Here is a 5,520-nt window from a genome sequence, read left to right on the forward strand (position 1 = left end):
TGCCCGGCAGCCGAGGTGGCCGGCCGGCTAGGGAGGGGTCACCATCCAGCTTAGGGAGGTTAGGGCTTGGGTTTTGTGAAGTCAATTGGGGTTGGCCATATGTAAAGTTTTTGAATAAAAATAGTATGGGGGAAGGGTCATTTTGGGTCAAATTGGATCAAGTCATGGTTTGGGGCTAGGTTCATTCACCAAGGATGGTTTGGATGCTGAGGGAAATTAGATGATTCAGCTTAATCATCACGGTGAGGTCTCTATCCAAGTGATTTGTCATAAGGATTTAGGTATTGTCCCCAAGATGGGAATTGAAATTCGAGTATCAATCATGAAAGGAGAATCAGATGCATTACTCCATTTAAGGTGGTCTTAAACCGAACTAAAAAAATGGGAGCAGGATGCCTTGAATAAATCGAAGGGCTCGTTCCCTCAACCCCTAAAGTTTTATATTTGGACCATTACAAAGCAAGGCAGAATCAGATGTCTGTATCCTCTTCCTCCAAAGTTGATATGTGGATCATTGTAAAGCAATGCAGAATCGGATGTCTGTATCCGCTTCCTTTAAAGTTGATATTTGGATCATTGCAAAGCAATGCAGAATCAAATATCTGTATCCTCTTCCTCTAAAGTTGATATTTTATGGAAACATATCACTACGTTGGGAAGGAATGCTCAAGGACTCAGATCCAACCCAAGAGGTTGCAGAAAAGATCAAATTGAGAAGGAAAGCACAAGGACTCAGATCCAACTCAAGTGTTGATCGGGAATATATCACTACACTGAGAAGGAATGCTTAAGGACTCAGATCCAACCCAAGAGGTAGCGGAAAAGATCAGATTGAAAAGGAAAGCACAAGGATTCAGATCCAACTCAAGAGCTGATCAGGAATATATTACTACATTCGGTAGGAATGCTTAAGGACTCAGATCCAACCCAAGAGGTAGCGGAAAAGATCAGATTGAAAAGGAAAGCACAAGGTTGACCCCGAGAACAATATGAAAATAATACAAATAATTTGTGGTGTTGAGCTCATAAATATGTTTCATATGAAGATCGACTTCGGTGAGAAAGATTTGTGAAATTTTGTGCAGAGTGTGCAATTCTATGGGGATATGAAAAAAACTGGTGCATACCAGGATAGTCGCGCTGCACAAGCAGAGAGTAAGAAACCTTGGACTCGAGAAAAACAAACTCAAAAAATTTTATCATTTTCTTTTCTTTTTGTTTTTATCACATTTAATTATCAAAATATTTTTTTAAAATTTAATTTTCGTTGATTGATTTTTTAAAATATTTTAAGTTTTAACATCACTCTTTTGTTGTGTCGTTCTTTGTTCATTATAATTTAGAACGAACGCATTGTTCCGTGGCTCTTTATCAATCACACGAAGAGGGCAATTTGACAAGCAAGATGAAATTTTAAAGTTTAAAGAAATTTCATTAATCCGCTTCAAATACGAGTTACAGATTGAGTACATCTTGAAATATCAAAAGACAACATACTGAATACATTTGAAACATCATGTACTGAATACTTATCATAAGCTAAGCATATCTAATACATGTCTCATCATATGTACTGCATCAAAATACAGTGCAAAAAGGTGTCCACTGACTTTCCATCCTCGGTGGGGTGAGCTCCTGATCAAGCTGACCTACTAAGCATGTGTACTTAGAGGTGCAACCTTCTCATAGCTCATAAGGTTGTAGTTCTTCCAATTTTGGGTCTGGATGGAACCCCCGTGGTATTTTGCTATCTTGCATTCTTCTGAATGTTATAGATACTCTGGGATATCCCACTCCCGGGATGCAGTGTTTAGCCAAATCGGCCACATTTCCTTTTAAAACTAGTACCGATCCCATCAACAGTGGAATATTAATAAACCCTTTGAGCTCCCCAGGGCCAATGATGTTGATTTCTCTTTCAAAGAGTATGTTGCTCCTGCTTATGAAAGACACAGTGCAAAAAGGTCTAACAAAGTCATGGTGGTCAATGTGGGGAGGAATGCAATCCCCCTTCTCATAAATGTTAATTATGCAGCTGTTGGGGATGCAGTCGAGTGGCAGTATACTCCATCGAATCAGCCTCTTGACCATTCTCTTTGCCTCATAAGGCATTAGATCCATCTCATCGTATCTTAAGATTCAAGGGGGGTTCCCATGCCTATCGTCAATAAAATTGTAGCAACATTCACATTGAATGGTTATTCTTCCTTTCCAACGCATCCATTTCTGCGGCTCTTAATAAGTTCTCGGCCTCAGCTGACCAGCTCGACCTCTATTGTTGAGGTCAAATGCATAGTCCAAAATTCTTTTTTCATCATTTTCTAAGAATACCCAGGTATACAACGTCAGGCCTTCCAAAATGTTGACAATTTTACCTCAAACTTGTTCGTAGAACTCAAACTCTCTTCTTTTGAATATGCACATTTTTTCTAATTCTGCTGTGGAAATCTCCTTAAACTGTCGGGGTTATCTCCGTGTCTCAACATCTGCAAGAATCCATGTCTGATCTAGTTCTGTAAGCAATGGGACGTATGACTCCGCATCTGGATGCGTTACCTCCTGGGCTCCCATACTGGCGGCTGTGAGCTCTTGAAGAGAACTATTGCAATACAAGTGTAGAACATTGCGTCATGGACATTCAAAGAATACTCCTCCGGTTGATGCTCCTACGGAAATCTCAACACTGCACGACGGGCAACCCTTGTAAGACTCATGGGGTGTTTCTGTCTGCATCGGGTCTATGACTGGTTCTAACTCATCCTCTATACTTGGTGGGCTAGAAGAGTTCTCCTTCATGCCTGGTTCATAAATCTTCCTTTCAAGAATAGGGGTGAGTAGACTTGCTGCTTCTTTCTGCTGTCTTCTTTCTTCTCGCAAGAAGGCTCTATGTTTACGTCGGTTAGCATTGCGATGCTGTGTTCTTCTGAGCGGTGCATCCAACACTCTCTCTTCATTGGCACCTACTAAATCCCAATTTTTTATATGTAAGGATTTATGAAGTTGACACCACTACGGTGCCAAAAAATTGATCGGTGTACTAAAATTAAGTTGTGTAAAATACATATAAGTGTAAGAAATTATTAATGAGATTCTACGCAAGTATATGTATCGTTATAAAGTAAAAATGGACTTTCTATTTAAACCCCAAATATTGATCCCACGGGGAAAGGTTTAAATTTGTAATGATAAATTTTACTAGGAAATTCACAGAAAGTGAAACAAAATTACTGTCACTAATTTTGAATGTTGAGATAAAAATTAAATTACTTAACTATTAGCAAAACATAAATGCAAGATTTAATTAGTAACTACTAATCTACTAACTATGTTTATGTAATGAAGATTTCTTATGTGAAAAACATCATTCCCACTACAATGAGGTTTTGGTGAAATGAGATGAGATAAATGTTTATAATATGTATTGTGCCAAATAGAAGCAGTTTTAATTCTCTAACCTGATACAATGCATAGAAAATTATTGGCTAATCCCAGGTTTAGTCCTTAAATCCGTGGCTAGGCTAGGAGGATACCAACTCCCACTCCAGAGCTCCCACTTCCAGGAGGATACAACCTCCCACTCCAGAGCTCCCACTTCCCTTCACCTGAAGGCTAACTCTCACTTTAGTAATTAAACACTAAGACCGAATTAGGGATTTTAGTCTGCCACCCTAAAGATTCTCCAATTCTACACCCAATAAAGAATATTTTCCTATTTATTTGCACTTAATTTCATGAAAAAATTTCTACTCCATGAACTCAAATGTGATCCTCATTCTATTGTAGAACTCATACTCCATTTCCCGGATCATATGTTTCACAACATATTTTAACAATTCAATTAGCAGATCAAAAAGTAAATTAAGTTTGGAGTTGAAAAATCATCACAATTTATTTTATATTTTAATATTGGGACATCCATGTTATCTCTTCATTTCACCATATCTCAGAGTAGGGAGAAAGATATAGGAAACTACTCAGACTTCATGAGAAAGATACAACAAAACACAAATTTTATATATAAAAGAAAGTTCATACAACACTGATAAACAAAGAACACTTATCTGAAAGTCATTCTCAAACCAAATCCCTTGTAGCATTTCCTTAGAAATATAGGAAGAAGATATCTCTCACTTTTCCCCTTCTCCAACACTCTTACAGAAAGTTTCACACTTAATCTCACCACACAAACTCAAAATTATAAAAGAAAACTCACTAATTGACTTCAATGTGGTGGTGGAATGAAAATGGATTATGTAGAATTGCGAAAAAGGAGAGTGGTAGAACGTTGTGGAGCGAAAAGGAACTTGAAGGAGTGAAGGAGTGAAGGAGTGAAGGAGCCAAGTTCCTGATGAATTTTGGCCCCAAATAGAGCCTAGGGTCGGCGCCCTTTAAGGGGCTTCCCAAATATATTCAGAGGTGCCTCCAAAATCTTTTCCAAAATTGTCCAAATACGTCGAATCTTCTAGAAACAGGGGCTGAACCGACATTGGCGTCGTCAGCGCCAGTGTCTCGCAATTTAATTCACTGCTCTCTGTTTATGCCGTCGGTGCTGAGTAAAATTCTCAGTCTGTTATATTGTTCTTCCTGGTCGGCGCTGCCCTTGGCGCGATCGGCGCTGAGTATTTCTTCAAAAATGTCATTTTGACTCCAAATTTCATCCTTTTTGCTTCCTCATACACCTAAAATATGTTGTGTTTTTAAACACATTTCTATACCTATTTTTGAGATATTGCGCTTTAATGGAAGGTATTTTTGTATTTTTCTTGCAGATACAGGTAAAAAGGATGAAAAATGCTTAAAGGAGTGAAAAATGATCAAATTTGGAGAAAAAAGGTAAAAAAATGTGCAAATGAGTTTAGGTGCCTAAGTGCCAGATCCTGAGCTTAAGCACCAGTTAAACAAAGAAGGTCGCACCTAAGGGTCAGAGGCCCCGCGCATAAGCGCAGTGGCAGTTACTAGACGAGTAAAATCAGTTTCTACAAATTTTGAAGAGGTTTTTGAGGCATCCATTGGCTTAGTAGGTGATTATAACCACCATGGACAAAAATTATCATGAAAGGATGCATATCTTTATTATCACGAAAGGATGCATCTCTTAGGGATATACATCGAATCTAGACATATTTTGAAGAGAAACCAAGACACCTTTTGAAAAATTATAAAAGAAAGAAGATTGGGACTTTGAAAGAGGTCTTGAAAGTATTGAAAAGTTTTGAAAGTTTTCATTTAGGGAGTTAGTTTGGAGAGATTTTCAGACACCACTTTTACTTTTATTTTATCATTTTTATTATTTTATATTGAGTGATTGTAAAGAGAAGAGAAACAAAGGAACTTCAAGAGTTTGGTGGAGGACTTGAGATAAATTTTTCTTTTTTGTTTTGAGACTACTTTTGATTTTAATTGAGACTTATTGTTGGTTTGACAATGATTTTTACTTTTAAACTAAAGTATAGTTTTTTTTCTTCATGGATTCTGAGTAGTTTTCTTTATCTTTTTTCTTAAAATGATAAGTAATTAAGT

This window comes from Phalaenopsis equestris, unplaced genomic scaffold (assembly GCF_001263595.1).
Source record: "Phalaenopsis equestris unplaced genomic scaffold, ASM126359v1 Scaffold000961, whole genome shotgun sequence".
Taxonomy (NCBI): Eukaryota; Viridiplantae; Streptophyta; class Magnoliopsida; order Asparagales; family Orchidaceae; genus Phalaenopsis; species Phalaenopsis equestris.